Source organism: Balaenoptera musculus, chromosome 14, assembly GCF_009873245.2.
Source record: "Balaenoptera musculus isolate JJ_BM4_2016_0621 chromosome 14, mBalMus1.pri.v3, whole genome shotgun sequence".
Lineage (NCBI taxonomy): Eukaryota > Metazoa > Chordata > Mammalia > Artiodactyla > Balaenopteridae > Balaenoptera > Balaenoptera musculus.
In genome coordinates, this window is record NC_045798.1 from 46678073 (window position 1) to 46705952 (window position 27880).

Below are 27880 nucleotides of genomic sequence, written 5' to 3' on the forward strand. Positions count from 1 at the left end.
GTGCTCATGGAACATTCTCCAGGACAGATCATATCTTGGGTCACAAACCAAGCCTTGGTAAATTTAAGAAAATTGAAATCATGTCAAGTATCTGTTCTGACCACAACTCTACGAGACTAGACATCAATTACAGGAAAAAATATATAAAAAATACAAACACATGGAGGCTAAACAATACACTACTAAGTAACCAAGAGATCACTGAGGAAGTCAAAAAATACCTAGAAACAAATGACAGTGAAAACATGACGACCCAAAACCTATGGGATGCAGCAAAAGCAGTTCTAAGAGGGAAGTTTACAGCAATAAAATCCTACCTCAAGAAACAAGAAACATCTCAAATAAACAACCTAACCTTACACTTAAAGCAATTAGAGAAAGAAGAACAAAAAATCCCCAAAGATAGCAGAAGGAAAGAAATCATATATATCAGATCAGAAATAAATGAAAAAGAAATGAAGGAAACAATAGCAAAGATCAATAAAGCTAAAAGCTGGTTCTTTGAGAAGTTAAACAAAATTCATAAACCATTAGCCAGACTTATGAAGAAAAAAAAAGAAGACTCAAATCAATAGAATTAGAAATTAAAAAGGAGAAGTAACAACTGACACTGCAGAAATACAAAGGATCATGAGAGATTACTACAAGCAATTCTATGCCAATAAAATGGACAACCTGGAAGGAATGGACAAATTCTTAGAAATGCACAACCTTCCAAGACTGAACAGGAAGAAATAGAAAATATACACAGACCAATCACCAGCACTGAAATTGAAACTGTGATTAAAAATCTTCCAGCAAACAAAAGCCCAGGACCCGATGGCTTCACAAGCAAATTCTATCAACCATTTAGAGAAGAGCTAACACCTATCCTTCTCAAACGCTTCCAAAATATAGCAGAGGGAGGAATACTCCCAAACTCATTCTAAAAGACCACCATCACCCTGATACCAAAACCAGACAAAGATGTCACAAAGAAAGAAAACTACAGGCCAATATCACTGTTGAATATAGGTGCAAAAATCCTCAACAAAATACTAGCAAACAGAATGCAACAGCACATTAAAAGGATCATACACTATGATCAAGGGTGTTTTATCCCAGGAATGCAGGATTCTTCAATATACGCAAATCAATCAATGTGATACACCATATTAACAAATGAAGGATAAAAACCATATGATCATCTCAATATATGCAGAAAAAGCTTTTGACCAAATTCGACACCCATTTATGATAAAAACCCTCCAGAAAGTATGCATAGAGGGAACTTACCTCAACATAATAAAGGTCATATATAAGAAACCCACAGGCAACATGTTCTTAATGATGAAAAATTGAAAACATTTCCACTAAGATCAGGAGCAAGACAAGGTTGCCCACTCTCACCACTGTTATTCAACATAGTTTTGGAAGTTATAGCCAGAGCAATCAGAGAAGAAAAAGAAATAAAAGGAATCCAAAGTGGAAAAGAAGAAGTAAAACTGCTCCTATTTGCAGATGACATGATACTATACATAGAGAATCCTAAAGATGCTACCAAAAAACTACTACAGCTAATCAATGAATTTGGTTAAGTAGCAGGATACAAAATTAATGCACAGAAATTTCTTGCATTCCTATACACTAATGATGAAATATCTGAAAGAGAAATTAAGGAAACACTCCCGTTTATCACTGCAACCAAAGGAATAAAATACCTAGGAATAAACCCACCTAAGGAGACAAAAGACCTGTATGCAGAAAACTGTAAGACACTGATGAAAGAAATGAAAGATGATACAAACAGATGGAGAGCTATACCATGTTCTTAGATTGGAAGGATCAACATTGTGAAAATGACTATACTACCCAAAGCAATCTACGGATTCAATGCAATCCCTATCAAACTACCACTGGCATTTTTCACAGAACTAGAACAAAAAATTTCACAGTTTTTATGGAAACACAAAAGATCCCGAATAGCCAAAGCAATCTTGAGAAAGAAAAAGGGAACTGGAGGAATCAGGCTCCCAGACTTCAGACTACACTACAAAGCTACAGTAATCAAGACAGTATGGTACTGGCACAAAAACAGAAATATAGATCAATGGAACGGGATAGAAATTCCAGAGATAAACCCACGCACATATGGTCACCTTATCTTTGATAAAGGAGGCAAGAATATACAATGGAGAAAAGACAGCCTCTTCAATAAGTGGTGCTGTGAAAACTGGACAGTTTCATGTAAAAGTATGAAATTAGAACACTCCCTGACACCATGCACAAAAATAAACTCAAAATGGATTACAGACCTAAATGTAAGGGCTGACACTGTAAAACTCTTAGAGGAAAACATAGGCAGAACACTCTATGACATAAATCACAGCAAGATCCTTTTTGACCCACTTCCTAGAAAAATGGAATTAAAAACAAAAATAAACTAATGGGACCTAATGAAACTTAAAAGCATTTGTACAGCCAAGGAAACCATAAACAAGACAAAAAGACAACCCTTAGAATGGGAGAAAATATTTGCAAACGAAGCAACTGACAAAGGATTAATCTCCAAGATTTACAAGCAGCTCATGCAGCTCAATAACAAAAAAACGAACAACCCAACCCAAAAATGGGCAGAAGACCTAAATAGACATTTCTCCAAAGAAGATATACAGATGGCCTACAGACACATGAAAGAATGCTGAACATCATTAATCATTAGAGAAATGCAAATCAAAACTACAATGAGATATCATCTCACACTGGTCAGAATGGCCATCATCAAAAAATCTAGAAACAATAAATGCTGGAGAGGGTGTGGAGGAAAGGGAACACTCTTGCACTGTTGGTGGGAATGTAAATTGATACAGCCACTATGGAGAACAGTATGGAGGTTCCTTAAAAAACTACAAATAGAACTACCATACGACCCAGCAATCCCACTACTGGGCATATACCCTGAGAAAACCATAGGTCAAAAAGAGTCATGTACCAAAATGTTCATTGCAGCTCTATTTACAATAGCCAGGACATGGAAGCAACCTAAATGTCCATCGACAGATGAATGGATAAAGAAGATGTGGCACATATATACAATGGAATATTACTCAGCCATAAAAAGAAATGAAATGGAGGTATTTGTAATGAGGTGGATGGAGTTAGAGTCTGTCATACAGAGTGAAGTAAGTCAGAAAGAGAAAAACAAATACAGTATGCTAACACATATATACGGAATCTAAGGGAAAAAAAAAAAGACCATGAAGAACCTAGTGGCAAGACAGGAATAAAGACACAGACCTACCAGAGAATGGACTTGAGGATATGGGGAGGGGGTGGGGTGAGATGTGACAGGGTAAGAGAGTGTCATGGACATATATACACTACCAAATGTAAAATAGATAGCTAGTGGGAAGCAGCCGCATAGCACAGGGAGATCAGCTCGGTGCTTTGTGACCACCTAGAGGGGTGGGATGGGGAGGGTGGGAGGGAGGGAGATGCAAGAGGGAAGAGAAATGGGAACATATTGTATATGTATAACTGATTCACTTTGTTATAAAGCAGAAGCTAACACACCATTGTAAGGCAATTATACTTCAATAAAGATGTTTAAAAAAAAAAGAAGATGTGACACATATATACAATGGAATATTACTCAGCCATAAAAAGGAAACGAAATTGAGTTATTTGTAGTGAGGTGGATGGACCTAGAGATTGTCATACAGAATGAAGTTAGAAAGAGAAAAACAAATACCGTATGCTAACACGTATTTATGGAATCTAAAAAAAAAAAAGTTCTGAAGAACCTAGGGGCAGGACAGGAATAAAGACTCAGATGTAGAGAATGGACTTGAGGGCACGGGGTGGGGGAAGGGTAAGTTGGGACGAAGTGAGAGAGTGACATGGACATATATACACTACCAAATGTAAAATAGATAGCTAGTGGGAAGCAGCCACATAGCACAGGGAGATCAGCTTGGTGCTTTGTGTCTACCTAGAGGGGTGGGATGGGAAGGGTGGGAGGGAGATGCATGAGGGAGGAGATATGGGATATATGTATACATATAGCTGATTCACTTTGTTATACAGCAGAAACTAACACAACATTGTAAACAATTATACTCCAATAAAGATGTTTAAATAAATAAATAAATAAGCCAAACTCATAGAAAAGGAGAGTATATACAGGTTGCCAGAGACTGGGAGAAGGGGGAAAAGGAGAAAGTATTAATCAAAGAGTACAAAGTTTCAGTTCTACAAGATGAATAAGTCCTAAAGATCTACTGTAGCACGTAGAGCCTATAATTAATAATAATGCACTATATACTTAAAATTTGCTGAGAATAGATGTTAAGTTTTATTATTACAAAATTAATACTAATAAAAAGGGGGGGAGGAAACATTTGGAAGTGGTAGATACGTTATGGCATAAATTGTTGATGGCTTCACAGATATATACTTATCTCCAACCTTGTCAAGTTTATACATTAATTATATACAGTTTTTGATATGTCAATCATACCTCAGCAAAGTTTTTTTTTAAGAGCATTTTTTTCCTAAAATAACCCTACCTTTTTCTCTGTTTTCACATATGCTCCAAAAATCTCAAATATCAATGATTGAATTATGATACTCTATTTACCCTAATAAATTAAATGTTTTGAGGAGACCTCAAATATGTTGCAATATATTGGTGGATATGCAGTATAGAAGAAGAGCTTGCAAATATAAACATTTAAGATAAATGTCATACAGTCTATGACACAGGCATAAGAGATAGAACTGAATTTGAAACTTGGCTCCATTACTTCCCAGCTGGTGACATTGGGCAAGTTTCCGTATCAGAAAATGGAGATGGTAATTATCCTAGAGGTACGTTTTTAACATTAAATGATAAATGCACATACTGTCTCGGCAGAAGCTCTGTCACTTAATAAGCACTCAGTAAATGGTCATTATGTCACTAGCTTATTTTGAAGGGTAGCATAGGAAGAGAAAGAGAAATGCTCATCCAAGTGCTGATAACCTAAATACTCAGTGAGCTTAATAAAATTCAGGGTTTAGTCTGAGGCAACTTAATTAAATATAGTCATTCTCTCACTTCGTTTCCCTATAACTCAATTTTGGAAGGAATCTAAATTTTAAAGGAGATGGACTCTATTTTTTTGCAAGTGCTTGCTTTAGCTTCATGATGTGAAACAGCAAAGCAGATGTGATACTAGGAAATATGAGATGGCAGAGAGCAAACTTGGTGGGCCAAATAGAATTTCTGTGGGTGTAATGATTTTTAGGAACTGACAGCAAGCTGTCTAATACCATATTTCCATATTCATCCTCCAGTAGTATGAACCACAAAATTCCTAGCTCAAAACCTTCCTGGTTGGCTGGGTGATAACTTTGGGAAGTTTTATAGCTGAACTTTAAAATATATCCACATGATTTGGGGCTTTAAATTCAATTTTTGGAACATTAAGAGAACAACAGACATTTATTCTGTCCAAATGTACCATTGGCTCTCTTAAAACCATGCTGCATGATTCTTCTGTGAATGATTGAGAACCTTATATTGCCTTCTTGTCACCATAAGTTCCATGAAAGGCAGTAACTCCTTAATGGATATTTGTTCACCTGTCTCATCTATTCCAGTAAAAAGCTGAAATAAGTATACACTTGAATTGCTTTGAGGATTTATTCAGAGAAATGATCTGTCAGGAGGTTAGTTACATCCACGAGACGTTCATTTCTTCTCCGTGTGTAGTCAGCCACCAGATGGTAGCTCTCCACAGCTCTCATGGACTGCGCATTGGCAGTAATTGAAACATCAACACTCGCTTCAAGGCTCCTGTAGAGGAACCACATCCCCAGTTCTCCAAGTCCTCTGAACCATGAATTTAGAGTGTTCTGCATTTAATGTTATTGTTTTTATTTTGCAAAAGTCAATAACATCTTCACAGAAAATGTTGTACATGTGGTGGAAAAAATCCTTGAAGTTTTATCATTTACATTTTATATAATTTTATCCTGATTCTAAATGGCTCCAAATAGCATTTGTTTCAAGATGGTACAAAACATTGCATGTGATGAGTTTCACTCTAAGAAGGATATTATTTTGAATTGCTTTGATTTCGTTGAAGACATACGTAGATTTTTTTAATGATGGGAAATAAAAATAAATTACTATTTGATTATCTCCTGTATCATTTTCATGACTCTGAGCTAGACAGACAAAAGGACACAAACTGATTATAGCTACTCAAATAAACAATGCCCCATCTCCCTTATTTTTCCAGCAAATACTTTATATTGGTCAAGTTCCTAACTGTTGACAAAATACTATAATAAAATCTTGATTCAATTTATCAAATGTTTATTGAAAACTCACATGTACTATCCATCGTGCTTGGCGTGGCAGAAGAACAAAGATAGCTATGAAATAATATCTGACAATTTGAGGCTTCCTTTCCAGTGGGAGAAACCGAGCATAGAAGAAGACACAAAAAGAATGATTTCAGGGAAATTGTGGTGTTATAATAGAGGCATAAAGAGTAACTTTTCCTCGAAAGAATTTTTAAAAAATCTTTGGAATGTAATAAAAAATAAATTGGATGATCATAGATGAAGATGGGGCAAGGACATTCCAGACAGAGAGAACAAGATTATAAAAGAATAAAATATAAAAATAGCAGCATAAATTCCAGAAAAGAGACTGAGTACACAAACAAAAGGAGAAATGGACTCTGCTCTGGAAGTTAATTGGTGACTTCACAGGGATATAGTTTTCACTGATATGGAATTTTCTTGATATTACTAGAAAATAAGACAAAATAATTATTTTTATTCTGAGATTAATAACTCTTCTTGTATCTCAGAGCAAGTTCATTTTTACATTGCACATCTCCTCAGTACAAAATGGTGAGGTTGAAAGTCAGATTACAAAGAAGTCAAGGACTAAAGGTCAACCACGAAGATCAGCATAAGAAGTGTGGATGGTGTGGCATGTCAGAAAGCATCAGCCCTTACAGATTAGATAGTGTGTAGAAAAAAATATCATACTTAATGGAAATATGTTTCAGATTGGTTGATTGGATTTCCCCAAAATTCGATTTTGTCATGAGATTACTTTAGCAGGAAAAATTCGAGCATGAGAAAATCTGGGAGGCTAAAGAGAATAGTATGAAGAAAGTAATTAAGAACATGAACACTGGAGTCAACACCTGAGTTCGAATCCAGACTCAGGCTTGTAACCTCCTGCAAGTTATTGAAACTCTTGGTGTCTCTGTTTTCTCATCTATATGAGGTAACTAATACATACTTCAAAGTGTTACGGTGGATAAATTAAATAACATAAAGTGCTCAGAATAGTGCCAGAATGTAGTGATCACTCAATAAAAGATACCTATGAAAAATTGATCACAGTTTACAAACGATAAACTAGTGAAGAGCTGATTATAAAAAACAAATTATCTGTTTAAAAAACCTATAACTGCCTCCTCTTGTACATCGAAAAGGAGTGAAATTCTTCTGGCAAAATGCTCTTTCAGAGTTTAATTTCCACCAATTATTCTGTCTCTCCTCAAAGAGAACAGCCATGGTAGCAATGTTCTCGTAACAGTATTTTGAGTGATATTAGTTGCTTCAAATAATTTTTAATAAATCATTTAGTATATTAGTATATATTTAATGTCTGCTAAATCCTACAGGCAAATGAGCTGAAGTACAAAATACATCACAAGTGTTTCGAGTACCAGTACTGAGGATGGTTTTTTTGTTGGCTTTGTTTGGCATTCTCACAGGATCTGAATCAATCTCTCTCTTTCTCCTTCTCTTCCCTCTCCCTATCACCGTCTCCATCTCCACCTCTATCTTTCAGCAAACACTAATCACCATATGCCTGGACTCCACAGTGGGTCTCATCAACAGAGTTATTGCTTCAGATCTGGGCTATAACCGTTTCACAGAGGTCACATCATTCAGACAATACATAGAATGCCATATTCCAAAGGAATTTCAAAGTTGGAATGCTTTTAGTGTCAATTAAAATAAGCTGAGTGGTTTGTGACAGCAAAGAATCAAAATGTATGTGTCCCACATCTCTAAAAAAAAAAAATCTCACGCCAATAGGTAGAAGTGAAAAGAACAACCAATTGATTTGTTTGAACAAGTTTATTTTTATATTAATGAAGAATATTGTTCAACTTCAGAGGAAAAGTCCAAGGTACACACTATTATGCAATTTTACATCCTATGTAACATTGTTTTCTTTCATTTTTACTTACGTATATGGCACAGTCAATGTATCTTTTTTTACATAACACTAGTATTGAGAACTACTTCAAAAAATCAGAAAAACATTTTGAAGGCAGTACTGTAGAGGGTTAAGAAAATCTGATGGCCTTGTCTCTAACCCCAGCATTACCACTTTCTATTGTCTGCCATGGTCTTTCACATAACAAGAACCAGCAGATTATGGTAAATATCAATCAAAGGAACATTTGCTAGATTGTTAAACGTTTACAGGAATAATGTGCACTTAGAAACGATCCAAGCAGAATTTATAAGATGATATGAGATAGTTGAGCTAAACTTTAAAGGATAAGTATAATTTTTAATTTATTTTACTTTTTATTTTAAATATATCAAGCATACAAAAGACTACATCTACATCTATAGCTGTAGTTTAAGGAATAAGAAATAATGTTGACAAGCCTACCACCCACCTTAAGAAACTAAACATTTTTTTACCTCTGAATGCCTGTGCAGCCCCTTCCTCAGTGATGTCTCACTCAGAAATAGCCACTACCCTTGAATTGGAGACTAATCATTCTCTTGCATTTCTTTATACTTTTACCAAATATACATGTATCTCCAAGAAACCATCTTTGTTTCATCTAGTTTTTTAACCTTCATATAAATAACGCTATCTGTATTTTCCTAAGACAAGTTTTTTTTAATTTAATTTTTATTTTATATTGGGGTATAGTTGATTTACCATGTTGTGTTAGTTTCAGGTGTACAGCAAAGTGGTTCAGTTATACATATATAATATCCATTCACTTTCAGATTCTTTTCCCATATAAGTTATTACAGAATAATGAGTAGAGTTCCCTTTGCTATACAGTAGGATGTGGAGAAAAAGGGAACCCTCCTACACTGTTGGCAGGAATGTAAATTGGTACAACCATTATGGAGAACATTATGGATGTTCCTTAAAAAACTAAAAATAGATCCAGCAATCCCACTCCTAGGCATATATCCAGAGAAAACCGTAATTTGAAAAGTTATGCACCCCAATGTTCATTGTAGCACTATTTACAATAGCCAGGACATGGAAGCAACCTAAATGTCCATTGACAGAGGAATGGATAAAGAAGATGTGGTACATATATACAATGGAATATTACTCAGCCATAAAAAAGAATGAAATTTAAAAAACAAAACAAAACAAACAAAAAGAATGAAATAATGCTATTTGCAGTAACATGGATGGACCTAGAGATTGTCATACTGAGTGAACTAAGTCAGACAGAGAAAGACAAATATCATTTGATATCACTTACACATGGAATCTAAAAAAATGGTGCAAATGAACTTATTTACAAAACAGAAATAGAGTCACAGATGTAAAAAACAAACTTGTGGTTACCAGGGGTGAATGAGGGAGGTGGATAAGTTGCAAGATTTGGATTGACATATACACACTACTAAACATAAAATAGATAGCTAATAAGGACCTACTGCATAGCAACAGGGAACTCTACTCAGTACTCTGTGATGACCTACATGGGAAAAGAATCTAAAAGAGTGGACATATGTATATGTATAATTGATTCACTTTGCTGTACAGCAGAAACTAACACAACATTGTAAATCAACTATACTCCAATAAAAATTCTTGATAAATAAATAAAATGGATTGAGTTCATTTTCCATGTTTATGTCTGCTTCATAGGCGTTTGTTTAGATGTAACGTAAAGAGAGTAGACCTATTTAAGCTTTTGTTCCTTTTTCTCTTCTCATACAATGATTTTTTAAAGTAACGTTCAGTATTCTTTAAGCACCATACTGGAATACTTTGCATAAATACCTGTATTGTTCACATTGCTTCATTGTGCCTTTCCTGGTTCTCATTGCCCAAATCAGGACAGAATCTATATAAATCTCTAAAATCCTTAATCATTAACACTATTTCCCTCACATTAAACTCCAACTCAGTCATGAAAATCTTAATGAATCTTAATATGGCTCCATGAACAGTCTCAACTGTGATGGTCCTGAGTGTGTGTGCCAAGCTGATTGAACCATTTTTTTAACAATAGCTTTTTAGTTCAGTGTAGGGAAGGAAAGAGCCTGCTTTTACACAATGCCAAACCTTGAAGAGTTCCGATTTCAGCCTAATCACACAGTCCTTAAATTTTCACTCTGCTTGAATAATGAAAAAGAGTGATATGAAAATTGTATGAAACTAGCATGCCCCAGGACACGTAGGGTACGATGCAATTACATATGCTTCAACAGCTGTAGCAACGTGCTGTAAGGAAGGCTTTTAAGGTGGCAGAAGTTAACTGCACACATTTTAGGGCAGAAGAACACGTGTGTGAAGAAGCAAAGGGAAAGGACACAAACTCCGAAAGGGTGTCAGATTTAGAAATTTGAGAGAAAAAGGATTATTCCAAATTAGAAATGGACATAAAAAGGTAAATGGTGAGCCACTTTTTTCAGTAGAAGAAATAAAAAGGAGAATCTTGGCTGAGTGGAAAGCACTGTATTCCTTGCTCGCCTCCCAAGCATAAAGCTCTTTATGATGTACCTGCATATAAAATAGGATGTCCTCCTGTAAGCCAGGCTGTGATATTTCCCCAGTGACACTGGTCCACAAGGCAGCTCAGTAAGAAAGAGCACATTTTACTGCAATATCTGTAATGACAGTGGCGTCTATCTTGGACTAGATATTTAGGGCCATAGAAACCACAATGCATTCAGTCTTGCCTCCAGCTGAAAAACACAAAGCTTTTGAAAGAGACCCTTTGGGTGGCATTTCTCTAATGAAGGCTGAATCACTTTTTGCAAGCTGTGTGAGTTTGTCACAAAGAAGAGAAAGGGACTGTGTATGATAGTAGGTGTCACACTGAAAATAAAAGTTTCAAAAGGAAAAAGGGAGTAAGTTGTGTTATCAATCTTGGTCTAATCCCTCTTCCCCAGAGGGCTGCCTTTTTACAGAGCTAGCTGGACGTGAGCTATGCTGTTCACTCCTGGTGGGTGTACAATAAACACAATATCTTACAAACATATTCTTCACTTGGCAAATGTTTTCAGAAAGAGTATGTGATAAATCACCAAAAAAGAAATCTTCTTGGATTTTGTATAATTACGGACTCTTCTAGAAATGTGGAGAGGTGTACAAGTATTTTTAATAAGCCTGATACTGTGAATTATAACATTTGCTAAAGGATATTATCACTAGATCTTTAATTGATACTAATAAATTAATTGTACGGCCCTAAAATAATAAAGACGGAGGCTTGCTCAGAGAGTGAAAGTTTACTGTTGAATTTTAATGCATAATTCAAATATATCAGTTTAATTACTCATTCTTCCCCATTCTTTGGACACTTCATTTTGATTAGCTAAATGTGTTTTGAAGACATTTTTTCAGTTTGCTGAAAAAGTCAAAATCTTTCCTAAGCTAGAATGTAAACACAAACACTAAATCATTTGCGAAATATCTGTCAGCAATTTACAATCTCATAACCTCATTTCAAATTAAAATCTCTTAATGCTCTGTCATTCTCCCCGGGGGAGATCAGCTTGAAATTCTCAAGGCAAATACAAATTTTTCATCCAGATTCAACTTAATCCTGATTTCTCATTAGAAGGCTTATTTAGAGTAACATGATGTAATCTGCTTTCTCATTATGGGCAGCTGTGTTTATCAGCCTCCAGCTATATTAAAGGTACAGATATATTCATTCATGATTTTTAAAAAATAAAGCAATTTGAGTCACTTTTGTAGTTCTTTTGTATACCCTTGCCTGAAAAATTTCACCTTAGTTCTGTATGTGGTCAACTTCATTTTTATCTCAACAGTTGGTTATTTTTCAAAAACAGAGTATTTGGGAAAGAAAGAATAACCCAGATTTTACTTGTCCTTAAAGTGTTTTTAATGAGTGAATCTATACACTTTCAAATTAAATTATAAAATTAAAGTACAAAATTAAAAAAGATCTATACCACATTAATGCATAAGATATACAAATATTTGGGAGATTCATGGAGGGGGGTAGTTGAAAGGAATTAAGGCTCATCTTTAAATTATCCTCCAATCTCTAAGCAAGATGATACATAAATCATACCAGAGGAAAATTTTGAAGTTTTTAAGAAGATATCCAAAGAAATTCACTCACTGGCCTGTCTCCAAAAGACTCTTCCTTATATATACATGAAATCTAGCATAGTGTAAAAACTATTTTTTCCTTATCCTTTTCTTGGTATTGATGAAGAGTAATGAACTATAATTTCAAAATAATAATCTTTCTCACACCAGACATCTTGCAAAGTGGACCAGGGACCAGTTACACCATCATATTCACCAGTGTTGGTTGCCAGCTCTACTCCAGATTGTGCATGAGCAGAGAACCAGTCCAAAAACAGATTCACATCTCTGGGGCCTGCAGGGAAATGGAATAGTCCCCCTCATCTCTCTGCTGCTTTGACAACAAGAAGGAGTTTATAGGGCATAGCTTTCCATCTCAGAGGGTCAAGAGTAAGCTAGATACTGCCTTTTGATGTTGACCTCATTTTAAACCCCTAAATCATCTCTATGATTCTAGAATAAATTCTCTACTCTTCATTGATTGATATTTAACTGTACATAGCACCAGTTCCAGGTATAGAGATACAGAAAGATGATTCTGATTTCCTTCTTATTTGATATTATTCAAGTTGATTAAAAAAAAAAACTGTACCACATTACTTTCTTATAATAGTCAAAGTCTGTTTGATGAATTTCTTACAAGCAAAGTATTTCTCTGCTAAGCAGCTATTTCTTGAACACCTGTCATATGAACAGGATTATTGGAGACATTTGGGGGACACCAAGGAAAGAGGAAAAAATAATGCTGTTGCTGGCCTCTAGGAATATACAGTCTCTGAAACAATACATAATCAAGTATAAGAGATTGTCATTGGGCTTCCCTGGTGGCGCAGTCGTTAAGTATCCGCCTGCCAATGCAGGGGACACGGGTTCGAGCCCTGGTCCGGGAAGATCCCACATGCCGCGGAGCAACTAAACCCATGCGCCACAATTACTGAGCCTGCACTCTAGAGCCCACGAGCCACAAGTACTGAAGCCCATGCACCTAGAGCCCGAGCTGCACAACGAAGAGTAGCCCCTGCTTGACGCAACTAGAGAAAGCTGCGCACAGCAACAAAGACCCAATGCAGCCAAAAATAAATAATAAATAAATTTAGTTTTTAAAATATGTTGAAGAAATAGTCATAATTATATATGGTTTGTATATATTTATGTACATATATACACATATATGAATTAATAATCAAGTATAATTATATATATTATATATGCATATTATATATTGTGTACACATGTGTGTATGTGTATGTATAAACATGTGTGTATATATGTATATGTGTGTGAGAGAGATAAAGAGAGGGATATGGCATTCAGAAGTGATCTAATATTTGGGCTAGGAATTTCTAGTTGGATAAGAACAATTGATGGAATAGAGAAAACTTTCAACAAAAGAATAGCAAGTAAAAATTAAACACAAAAGATAGAAAATGAGTTGAGACATCTAAACTACCACTTTAAACCCCCTTGTTATTCCCATTTCCTAGACTATTTTGTTGATGGTGAGTGGTTTCAGGTTTTAGATGGGCTCTTCTGCCACAGATAGATAGATACTGGTGTTTGATCGAAGGAGAGGGCAGGAGAACTAAAAGGAACGTGCTGCTTTACTGACACATTAACTAATACAAAAGCTGTAAGCTCAACTCTTTTCTTTCATCTTTTTACATCCATTATAAGACAAAGTTAAAAAATTTAAGAATTTTGAAAACAATCCAAAAAAATTAATGTCCATTTTTATTGGTTAATGATCATAAATCAGTCCGTTATACAACTGAAAATGGTTTTTCTTGATGTAAGAGATGCAACTTATTTATTCAACTGAAAGTCCCAAATATTAGCTAAATGTTTACAAAATATTTCAAAAACACAATGCAAATATTGTGAATTCAATTCTAAGTTCAGAAAATCTCAGACAAACTTGCTGGTCGAAGAATTAGGAACCTTCCATTGCTGAACTAGCTCACAAAGGTGCATGCACCAACAAGCCACAAGGTGACATTTTCCTAGGATTAATAGTTATGGTTAAAAAATGTCTCATACACATCATCCTACAAGAAAAACGGAAAGCATGCATTAGCCTGGCACCAGCATGCACCACCTAATAATGCTGGTACTCACTCCTGGTCTCCTGTAATCTGAATCCCTGTTGGACAGCTGTCTAGAACAGGCTATGGCTTCCTTACCTTCCCTTTAGCTGAACTTTCTATCTTAACAACTTTCTTACCTAGACCCACAGTATTTTATGGCCTTTCCCTGGCCAGTCAGACTGATCCTTTCTCTTGTTGGTCAGTCTTATCCTATTGTCTCCTAAACCCCAGTGTGACAAAAAGGCATCCTGCCTTTACCCAAAGTTACCACAAGTCCTCCATTCTTTAAAACCCTATCAGTTAAGAACAGACAATGCAGTTAGACAATGCAAATAGTATTCAATGGTCACCAAAGACTAAACTAATTTTTGTTGGGAAAAACTCATACATTTATATATCAAAATAATGCTTTCCTTGGATCTTGAGCAAAATCAAAGCATCGGTGAATAGTAAGTGGAAAATAGGGGAGGGGAAAGAAGAGAGAGGATATCTGTGTCTATCTGTATTTGCTGAGACGTGCCTATGATGCCCAGAGTTTTATGAATGATTAGGGCTATAGTTAGGGTGAACATTTATCTTGGTTTGCCAGAGACAGTGATAAATTTTGCCTTTTCCTGGTGTAATTACTAAGAGCATCTTTATTACACTTCAAGGTGTTCCCGTTTGAATAATAAATCTCATGATCATTCTACCTAGAGTCAGAGAAGTTGTCGTTGTGAGGATGCGTTGTAAAAAAAAAGTTTTGACTGAGAGAAGAGTGTCACGACTTGTGCAAAGCAATGAGTCAACAGTAGGCAGTGAAATGATAGGAGACCAGGACTGGAGGTTGGGGCTGCTGATTCTTATGTGGGTGAGAGTGAATATATTTGCTTTTGTGGAGTGCAGTGTTTGACTTTAAATGTTACAGAAAATGAGATCAACTTCGCAGAGAGAATCCTAGTGATTAAGAATTTTGAAGCCCGTAATTTAGAATTTTAATTAGACTTTAGCTAGTAGTCATCTTCCTTCTCAGAAGAGGAGCTTGGCTGTCCAATTTATACAGACAGATTCTTGATTCTTGTTGCTTTAGAAAGTCTCAGTTGAAGGCACAAGATACTGACATCAGCATAAGTGGCTGTTGTCCTGGTCTAGACACAGTACGGGTAAAATACAGACCATGATTGTGCCTGTGCAGGTTAAGAGGGGTCAAAAAGAAATAAAAACCTCAGCTATAGATACTGTGAGGGTGATATAAAAGCAGCATCCCTTCTCAAATGATACATCTACATTTCATTTACTTGGAGAGTATAAAGAGAAAGGCATTTGAAATATTAATTAATAAGGTGCATCAAGATTTTTAATTTCAATGAACTCCATTTCTTTATTGACTTTTCTCCTATTTGTGTCTCAGGAAAAGAAATAAAAGCAAAATGTTAACCAGATAGTATAAATACATCTTAGGTTATTTATTTACTATACACACGTCTTACATATTTTAATATTTATGTGTTTATTTTGTGCCAGTCTGTGGACTAGGTGATGGAGGAATGACAAGGAGCAAAACAGAAAACGGTTTATTTGCCTTCAATGGGGCTCCATTGCTCATAACATGGAGAATTGGGACCATGCTTTTGAGGGAAGTAACATAGAAATATATACCAAGGGCCTATATGTCCATATCTTTTAGGTTATTAATGTTCCTCAACAATTAATTCTAGTGAAATAAGGACAATTATAGACGATAAAGTCCAGTACACAAGATCTTGCTTGCAATGGTGTCCGCAATACCAAAAGTTAGGCAACCGATAGACTATTAAGTAAACACACACAAACACACACACATATAATTGCATGTCTGCTATTTCTAGATTACTTTAAAAACTAGAATGTAAAAATACAAAAATAAATGTGATTGTTTTGGAGGACAGTGATTTTATAGATTTTTTTCTCTATCTTAAAAACTTTCTGTAATGTCATTTTCTCAAGTCCATTTTTAAATAAAAATAAAGAATAAATTCACATTAGCCTAACAAATAATTAAGAATGTAAGACACTAAGGCTTGAAGTTACTTTCTTCAAGATGAAAAATTAAACACTTATGAAATGAATATTTCTTTGCTTCATTCTATACATAATAATGAGATGAAGCCTCAGTGTGATTAAAAAAAAAAAAAAAAGACCATGGGCTGAGAGTCACAGGCTGGGGTTTTTGTTGCTTTTCTGTCAATAGTCAATAGCTAACTCTGACTAAAATTTCTTGGACTGTAGTTACTTATCTATAAACTGATGAATCTGAACTCAATTAGCTATTGGTCTATAAAAAGCTTTAAAAAAAGAATAAAAACATTTTAAGTCTATGAAAGGCTGCTATTACAAACAGCTACAACTAATTACATTTCCATTGTAAAGTGAACCTCATTTGAAATAAGGTTTACATTTGTAAACCTGCATTTATCTTTTTATGCTTAAAATGTAATTTTATACATCACTGATAAATCCAGAGATACACAATTTTAATATAAATCCATAAAAATAGTAGGCAGTATCATCCTCAACTTAGAAAAAATAGCTATCTTGCCTTCTTTCTTATTGTAAGAGTACTGGAGTGTCAAGGAGCCGTTTGAAAAAAATCTCGTGTACCGTATGACATTATAACTCTTTACTAAATGAAACAAAAAGATAGAGAGTCCCCTGGGTAGCATGTCCCTAATGAACAGAGAGTTGACATTAAAATGTGACCAGTTGACAGGATAATCTGAAAACCTCGAATGTACTTAGTGCATTTGTATGAATAGCCAAGAGACAGGAGCTAAACAAAATTACTATCTTAATTTATTTTGTCATTGTTATATGCATTTTAATTGACACAAATTGTTTAAAAGTTCTTTTTTGAAGAATTTTGCATTCATAAAAAACAGTCATGTGGAAAATGCATAATAGATTGAGTAAAGGCAGGGCCTATTCCATATACATATTTCTATGTATACATAGATTGTCCTCAATACATACATATTTAACAATTAATAACTAATACTGAAAAGTAAGTTCCATGGGAGCAGGAATTTTTGTCTTTTTGTTGACAGATGTATACCAACCTCCTAGAAAAGTGACTGGCACATAGTAGGTGTCAATAAATATTTGTCAAAAGAAAGAGCAGATGATACACAGGAAAAATATCCAATTTCTCACCTAAGCTCATTGAGTTATATTATTGTTAAAATGTCCCTCTCAAAAATGTAGTATTTAGAAAGAAGCTTAGCAGTTTAGTTGTAGGGATAACAAAAAGGTGATGGTGAATGCAAAAGTAGATGAACACAGGCCCATGAACTACCTTCAATCTTCAGCATGAATTATTAGATTACTGGATATGTAAATGCTTTCAATAATTTCTTCATAAAATGGAGCAATAAACATACTAGCATGTGATATATCTATCTGAGTATGTTTACTGGTTATTTATTTCTTCATATCCAAAACTTAGTGGCTTAAACCACAATGAACTTTAATAGTTCTTAGAGTGTCTGTGTGTCAGCTATGTGAGGATGGCTCATCTGGGAAGTTCTGACTCAGGGTCTCTTGTGAGGTTACAGCCAAGATGTCAGCCAGAGCTGGAGCCATCTGTAGGTTTGTCTCAGGTTTGCAGATCTGCTGTAAAGAAGGCTCACTCACAAGACTGACAAGTCGGTGCTGACTGTTAGCAGGAGATCTCAGAGTCTCCCCGCCCGGGCTTTTATCTTGGCTTCTGGAGCATGGTCAGAACATGGCAGCCTTGTGGCCTGAGAATGAGTCATGAAGAGAGCTAAAGATAGAAGCCACGGTGTCTTTTGCACCCTAGGCTCAGAAGTCACACTCCGTCACTTTCATGTTATCCCATCTTTTGAAAAGGGTCACTAAGTGCAGCCCACATTCAGCAGAGGGGAAGAGTGAGGCTGCTCCTTCTGAAAGGAAGAATATATTTGTGGACATACTTTAAAACCACCAAAACTATTTAGCTGATTTTATATGTAAGCTCCTTATCCATTGCTATATTCATGAAGGGGAAATAAACGAGGTTGGGAGATTTTCAATTTTACAATAAAATGAGTCATATAATCATCCAAATAGATATTCCTGCACACTAAGAATCTTGCCCCCCAAACTAGTCAAGTTATTATCTCCATTTTTCATTTCATTTTGTCTATGAGCACATATTATATGTATAGGAAAACTTTATTACCAAAGGGTCTAATATTTACTGTGTGGACTATTGTAGGTATCCATAAGAACCTCCTGGGGAACATGTATTAACAATGCAGATCCTTGGGTTCCATCCCAGCCCGACTAAATTAGAATCTTGTGTATAAGATACTGGGATCTTCGTTTTTGACAAGCTCCTAAGGGTGATTCTGATTCTGGGTGGTCCATTAACTCTAATCTAATAGGCTCAGGTAGAAAGAACTGGTAAAACAGGGCATCATTTTTAGTGTAACCATGCTAAAACAAGTGTCTGGATATAATTTCCCATGTCAGGGGCTAGTTAATGGAAATAGGATTGCAAATGTGTTTTGTTCCAACTTTATGAACTACAGCATCAAATAGAACTACTAGAGGAAAATCATAATGTTTTCCACAACTCTGCTGTAGGTTAGGAACCAAGCAGGAAATATGGATAGGTTTAAATTGTTACAGAAACCTGAAAATTTTTTGAAGTGAAATATTGCATCATTTAAAATTAGGCTTCTGAGTTACAAAGCAGGAAAGGCAAAGAAATCAAGCATCACTCGTCACCAGTTACAGAAGATATTATGGAAAATGTTGCATCATAACAACAAAAGGGAGGAGAAAGTTCTGACAGTGACTCTTTCTATACAACAGTAATGTTTGCAACTATCTTCTGAAAATAAAGAAACAAGCCATTGTTTAATATTTGTAAAATGTCAGGAAATAATTAAACAGCTCTAACTTTATTAAATTTTAATTGTATTAAAGCAATTTTCAGTGCACATTATTTTACATTACTTTTTAAGTAAATTTGGAGCTTTGTGAAAGATGGCCTACAGCTCTATCTTTTTCCATTCATTCACAATACTGGAGGAATGCAGGCAACAATATATAACATGGATATAAAGGTAGGACACATATTTTTAATGGACTCCTCTGAACATATACATACAAAATTTATATCCTTGCAAGATACTCATTTTGTCAGCTCATAGACTTCTTGCATATACCACTCATGCATTGAGGGGTTACATTCAAAATCAGTTAATAAATTAACACAAAACAATGTTATATGTATGATATGTAGAAGCTACAAATATGAGTCCTAAATACAAAAACTAGTGAGTGCCAGAGCCAAAATTTGAATACCTTCTGAGCCACAAATCCCATTATACCATCATCGCACCACCCTTCCTCCCTGAAGAGATAGGTACATGTTACTTTTGACCACAAGAGTCTTATTTGTTTGAATTCCCATGTTTTCACCAACTTTGTGTGAATGTTTTATTTTTCCTTCGCAGTTAGTCTTTCCGTACCTATAATTCTACGTCTTCCTTTCAATGTAAATAACATTTTACATGCAATATGTATATAGTTCCAAAAAAGAAAGTATAGGTGGTGGTGGTGATGGTAGGAATCAATTTTAAAACGCTAAGGTATTCATGATACACACTTTATATGTATGAATTTAGGAATGTAATTGTAATGTCACAATGATACCTTAAAATTTGTACAGATAATTATATTTTATGACATTTACTGAAACTTATGTTTAGCCTTTTTAATAGACAGGCTTTACGTTATTAACCCTAAAGATCCAGGACCAAACAAGTTAATTTGATTAGAATTGTAATACTCAACAAACACTGTCTGATGGCGCTCACATTTCGGAAGTAAGGAGTTCCATATTCACCTTGCAAATGCGAAGTCCCTCAGCATGTTTATCACTGTCTATCTGGAAAAGAAAATCTTTTCTTACTTTTCAATACCTACTGGCTCTGTATACTAGTTTAAAAAAAAAAGAAACTAAGTAGCAATAGGTGAATGATTAAGTGACATTAGTTTCAATTTTAATAGGTTTAAAAAATGTTATCTGTGTTTAGGTTATATATTGCTACATGACAAATTACTGCAAAACCTAGCCATTTTGGTATAATCTAGCATGTTTATGAGTCAAGAATTTAGTCAGGGCTCTGACTAAATTCACTAAATCACTAAGTGATTCTTTGGCTCTATGTAGTGTCAACTCAGTGGTCACTCAGTGGTATCCGGCTACTTATTTTCTCTGATTGAATAAATAGATCTCAAATGGATGAACGAGCCTGGAGAGTCCAAGACAGCCTCAGTCACATTCCCTGTGCCTTGGCTGGAAGGCTGTTCTCAGCTGGGACTGTTCACCAAAGTGCTCACCCCTGGTCTCTTGAGCATATTAGTCCCAGGGCTGCTGGCCTTCTTTCAGTGTCTCAGAGCTCCCAGAGACTGTGTTTCAGAGAAAGGATACAGAAACTGCCAGTTTCCTATGGCCTGGAGCTGGAAGCTGACATAGTGTCTCTTTTGCCATTTTCTATCTGTCCTGGCTGTCACAGAGCACCCCAAGATTCAGGGAGGTGGGTCACAGATTCAATCTCTAAATAAGGAGAGTAACAAAGAATTTGCAGCCATTTTTAAGCTGCCATAATTAACCAGGGCTCTTTTGGTTGCAAATAACAGAAAACTAAATTGAAACTGAATTAAACAATAAGGAGACATTGTTGGTCACAGAACCAAAAAAAGACATGGGCCTTGTATGCAGCCTGATTCAGGGGCTTGACCTCTGGATCTAGGAACTGGTCATTTCCCAACTTCTGGCTCTCAGTTTACTGTTATCAGAAGAGTGAAGGATGAGGAACAGCAGAAACAGCACATGTTCATCACACGATTATATCTTCATCCATCATATGCATGTGTGCATATGTGTGTGTATTCACGTGCTTTAAAAGCATTGAAAAATGGTGGTCAGACACAAGGCATGCAGAATAAACTTGGAATAAGAAAGGCTGGCTGTTCTCCCGTTCAGACCTTGAAAGCAGTGAGACCAATTCTGCCACCTCCCAGAGTCTGCGTTTTGTCACTTCCTGGCAATTACCTCTCCCAGGAGACTGAGTTGCCTTGTATTGCCAAATCTGTCAAGAAAATACTAAAGTGCGCCATGTTTTTGGAGACACTTTACCTGTTTCTATTTGCTGCCCACTCTTCTTGGGGGTCAGTCTTACGCCAGGATTCTGACTCCAGACCTACATCCATGATTCCTCTCTTTAATTACCACACTTTGTCTTGTCTGTTGTAGCCTTGCTTATGTTAGAACCCAGCTGAGTTGTATTTATATTGGAAATTTTACATAAAAATCAGTGTTTACCTTCTAATTAATTACCCTGAGTGACTGTCCGCCCATTCCAATGATGTTATACAATTAAAGACTTTTTGTAAGTTAAGTCGTCAGGCAGGGACCGTAACATACTTGGTTTTTTCCTTTATGAAAAATTTCTTTAGTTATTTTTTAAACAGCACATGCTTGTTTAAAGAAAAAAAGTTGAATCTAAATATTCATAAAGCATAAGTTAAATATTCCCCTGTATACTTTTCTTCCTTTTTTATTCCTATTAGGTAACAATCTGCTGTGAATCCCTCTACAATTTTGTTTATGCTAAAATAAACATATTTATCTGTTTTACTTATTTGTAAATGGGGTTATATAATAGACATTCTCTGCAGTCTGCAGCTTTTTTTCACTGAATAATGCATTACAGATATTATGTCAATATATTTAGGCCAAACTCATCTGCATTGCAAACATTATGTCAATATATTTAGGCCAAATTATACAATATTTCATGCCATAATATGCTACATTTTAAAAAATCCTTTACACACTGATGAATGTTTAAGTATCATTTCTACACCTGTTCTTTGTCCTGCACTGAGTGCCCCAGAGATGAAACCTAGAAGAATATTTTAGGTGGGCTCCAAATCCATTATATTCTTGAACACAATATAGTTTATTGATAATTACAGAAGAAGACATAGAATGCAGGTAATATAACAGCAACACAAATAACTTTAGCCATCACCTTTCTATATTGTCTTGTATTCCTACTGTAAAAATGTCTTCGGTATGCAATATCTTTATCTGCTGGCGTTTTTATTTTGAAATGTGATTGCTAATCAATGGTATCTGGCTTTTAAATTTAAATTAAAATTTCCGAGTTACTTTTTAAAATGTTGCATCAATTCAGACTTCATAAGCAATGTAAGATGGTGTTCATTTCCTTGCATAATTACTAGCACTATATAGTATTACTCTTTGTAGTTTTTCTAAATTTGAAGAGATAATCATGATACCTCATTGTTGATTTAATTTACAAAATATATGATTCAAAACGTCAGTATCTCCAAAATGCAATAATCTCCTGTAAACTAATAACAAGAGAAAACACCCCAATGGAAAAATGTACAAGGATTATGAATAAGCAATTCAAAAAAGGAAATCCAAGTGGCCAAGAATCAGACTAAAACATGCTCAGCCTCATGAAAAGTAGAAGACATATCTCCTCAAAAAGGATGTAATTCCCAAGAGGGAGTAATTTCTGTCTGTTCTGTTTACTGATGGCACAACCCCAGCACCAAGAATGCCTGGCACATGACAGGTGCTCAATAACATATGGTGAAAATTTGGTGTCTGTGCAGAGAGGCTGAAAATAATGGAGGGAAGGAAGCTGGTTAATAAAACCCAAAATGACCCCAGACTCATTTATGTCAGATATAACAGAGGCAAAAAAATTAGAAGTGTGGTAAAAAATCAGGTACTAATTGAAGGTACTCTGGCATGTGGAAAGGCCAATAGCTAGGCTTTTAACGAAGGAAAAATGTGCACAAACTCTCTGTACTTTTTGTGTGGTATAGTGGAAGAACACTCTAGATTCAGGCATTGGAGGAGCCTTCAGTGAAATAACCAGTTCTTCATGGGTTAAGCAGTACTTGCCACCCAAAAGTGCTATCCATGTAAACAAAAACTCAAGCCAGCTTCTTATTCCTTCATTCTTATTATGAAAGACCAAATGAGAATCATTAGACATTTGAGGAACTCTTACAAGCCAGAGGAAGAAACAAAGATAAAAAGAAAATGGACCCTAGAGGAAACAGAGATAATTCAGGGAACAGAGAAAGTCAATGAAGGAAAGAAAGGAAGGGAGGATAGAAGCAAGGAAGGAAGGGAGGATGGAAGGAGGGAAGGAGGGAAGGAAGGAGGGAAGGAAAGAAGGAAGGAGGGAGGGAGGAAGGAAGGAAGGAAGGAAGGAAGGACAGATGATAGGAAAGGAGGAAGGAAGAAAGGGCGGAGGGAAGGAAAGAAGGAACCTAATTATTTTCTTCATGGATATTCAACATTGCATCCACAAAACAAGAATCAGATCCTATGAAAAAGTAACAATCAGAAAAAGTAAGGACTAAATCCTAGCACAGCACTAAGTCAGAACACAAATCTAAAGTTGCAAATCAGGAAATATTAGTATAATCATTTTTTAAATATGAAAAAGATAAGTAAGAAATATATGTGGTTAAAAGTAGTTGCCTCTGTGGAGTGAAACAGTGGGGAGCAGTGGTACTAATTCTTCTGGGATATTTAACTTTTGGCCACTTGTATGAGCATAATTAAAAACACTTAAATGATGAAAGGGTATTCCTTCCTGGATTATGGAGGAGGAAAAGAAGGACCTGAACTAAAGTGGTGGCCACACCTCTACACTTTAAAATAATAATTCTTTTTTAAAGCAAGATTGTATGAGAACTATGTCAGAGAGTCTGGAAAAATCATTTGTGACCAGTTTAAGCCTTTGCCACTATTTTGCTGTTCATCAGTCAGCTGTTTCTTAGAGTGATAATAAAGAAATCACAGGGAAGGTGCAGTCTTAGTGATATAGCATTGTGTGCACTGAATGGATATCCTAACTGAGGAAATCAAAATGAAATTAGAATTCATTAGTAAACTATTCATTAGCCAAGTAACAGCTTACAGGAGGCCGAAGACAGATTTATAACCCATCGGCAGACCCCTGTTGAATAGGTGTCACAAAGCAGGTTCAAGGTAAATTTTTGAATGATTATGGGATAGTTCAAAATAAAACTGCTTGGATTTCCAAATTATGCAAGTCTATTTTGCCGGAAAGTCAATTCACTATGTCAAAGCTACAACCTTAATTCTTGAAAAACAGCATGGCAATAAGATTATATTTTATTTCTCCTATGCCAGAGAGAAGAATTCTGAGTTATCCAAGCATCCAGATAATGTGGAAGAAGAAAACTACTGAGGAGCCACTGTTTCCAGCATGAACTGTAGGAGCATGATGGGAAAAAAAAGTGAGTGTATGGACCGTTATTGACCTTCTTATATCTCCATTAAACACCCGGTCTGAGTTTCTTTTGTTCAGGAAGCTTTTGTTACCCAGGTATCCAGTAAGTAAATCTGACAACCTCCTTGTACAAATTCAAACGGCAACTAGTGTGTGTACTATCTTTCACAGATGATGGATATTTTAATCGTTACTTAATGTAAATAGTGCCTTAACTAGAAAGTACTCTGGTGGTGGAAATTTAGATGGGCTAGTGAAAGAGATGATTCCATGTAGCAATCACCAAACCCTTCAAACTTATCACAGTTGGTCACTATTCTCCTGTAGGACCTGAAGAAGTGAATGACATCCAGGGATTGGGTAACAGTGTTGGTGGAAACATGAGAAAGGTGAGAAAATACTCATTGCTTTGGGGTTTTTTTTTCTCATTCTAGATTCTCCTCAAAATCTTCTACTTCTATGTTTATTGAAATTGAGACATAAAGTCATTTCAATTATTTTCTTAGAAATAAAAAGTGAGATACGAAATAGAACTAGAATTTACTTTTTCTCATAACATTCAAAAATTTTAATTTAATGAAACATCAAAAAGAAATTGAGGGGCTTCCCTGGTGGCGCAGTGGTTGAGAATCTGCCTGCCAATGCAGGGGACACAGGTTCAAGCCCTGGTCTGGGAAGATCCCACATGCCGCGGAGCAACTGGGCCCGTGAGCCACAACTACTGAGCCTGTGCGTCTGGAGCCTGTGCCCTGCAACAAGAGAGGCCGCGACAGTGAGGGGCCCACGCACCGCGATGAAGAGTAGCCCCCGCTTGCCACAACTGGAGAGGGCCCTTGCACAGAAACGAAGACCCAAAACAGCCAAAAATAAATAAATAAATTAAATAAATTAAAAAAAAAGAAATTGAGAGGCTTCCCTGGTGGTGCAGAGGTTAAGAATACGCCAGCCAATGCAAGGGACACAGGTTCGAGCCCTGGTACAGGAAGATCCCACATGCCACAGAGCAACTAAGTCCGTGCACCACCACTACTGAAGCCCACGCACATAGAGCCCGCGAGCCACAACAAGAGAAGCCACCGCAATGAGAAGCCCGTGCACCACAATGAAGACACAACACAGCCAAAAATAAAATAAATAAAATAAAAAAGAATAAAAGTTCTTATAATGTAAAAAAAAAAAAAAAAGAAAGAAATTGAAAGGCAAACTTCTAAAACATTTCTGGGCTAGAAGTTGAGGATTATCACTTATAATTCTGTCTTTGTCATCAAATACCTGTATATTCTTTACCTGTCATAGGGTCGCATGTAAATCAAATGAGCAGTTCGGAAAGAGAAAAAGGGAAAGAAAATGTTATTTATATTTTATAGTTATTATTGAGCTGTTTGATAAGGGATAGGATACAATAAAAATACCTGGTCAATAATATACTGTTTTGATAGAACCATACAGTTAATCTATCAAATGACTTAGCACTTCTCAAATCCCAAAACAAGTTACTTTTAAAATGCTTTTTTTTTCATTTTTGAGGTAGAAATCACATAGAAAACTGTCTTTAAATACTATAAAATACCCCCAAAAAAGTATAGCCCATCATCCTAGCAGAAGTGACAATTTTGTACCAAATTTTATTTTAAAATATGATGAATTTCTGTGTATATATTTTTTTCTTTTAGTTTTTTTGTTTGTTTTTTTATACAGCAGGTTCTTATTAGACATCAATTTTATACACATCTGTGTGTATACATGTCAATCCCAATCACCCAATTCAGCACACCACCATCCCCACCCACCTACGGTTTTCCCCCATTGGTGTCCATACGTTTGTTCTCTACATCTGTGTCTCAACTTCTGACCTGCAAACCGGTGCATCTGTACCATTTTTTTAGGTTCCACATATATGCGTTAATATACGATATTTGTTTTTCTCTTTCTGACTTACTTCACTCTGTATGACAGTCTCTAGATCCATCCACCTCTTAACAAATGACTCAATTTAGTTCCTATTTATGGCTGAGTAATATTCCATTGTATATAATGTGCCACATCTTCTTTATCCATTCATCTGTTGATGGGCATTTAGGTTGCTTCCGTGACCTGGCTATTGTAAATAGTGCTGCAGTGAACATTGCGGTGCATCTGTCTTTTTGAATTATGGTTTTCTTTGGGTATATGCCGAGTAGTGGGATTGCCTGATCATATGGTAATTCTATTTTTAGATTTTTAAGGAACCTCCATAATGTTCTCCATAGTGGCTGTATCAATTTACATTCCCACCAACAGTGCAAGAGGGTTCCCTTTTCTCCACACCCTCTCCAGCATTTGTTGTTTGTAGATTTTCTGATGATGCCCATTCTAACTGGTGTGAGGTGATACCTCATTGTACTTTTGATTTGCATTTCTCTAATAATTAGTGATGTTGAGCAGCTTTTCATGTGCTTCTTGGCCATCTGTATGTCTTCTTTGGAGAAATGTCTATTTAGGTCTTCTGCCCGTTTTTGGACTGGGTTGTTTGTTTCTTAAATATTGAGCTGCATGAGCTGTTTATATATTATGGAGATTAATCCTTTCTCTGTTGATTCGTTTGCAAATATTTTCTCCCATTCTGAGGGTTGTCTTTTTGTCTTGTTTATGGTTTCCTTTGCTGTGCAAAAGCTTTGAAGTCTCATTAGGTCCCATTAGTTTATTTTTGTTTTTATTTCCATTACTCTAGGAGGTGGATCAAAAAAGATCTTGCTGTGATTTATGTCAAAGGGTGTTCTTCCTATGTTTTCCTCTAAGAGTTTTATAGTGTCCCATCTTACATTTAGGTCTCGAATCCATTTTGAGTTTATTTTTGTGTATGGTGTTAGGGAGTGTTCTAATTTCATTCTTTTACATGTAACTGTCCAGTTTTCCCAGCACCACTTATTGAAGAGACTGTCTTTTCTCCATTGTATATCTTTGCCTCCTTTGTCATAGATTAGTTGACCATAGGTGCGTGGGTTTATCTCTGGGCTTTCTATCTTGTTCCATTGATCTATGCTTCTGTTTTTGTGCCAGTACCATATTGTCTTGATTACTGTACTTTTGTAGTATAGTCTGAAGTCAGGGAGTCTGATTCCTCCAGC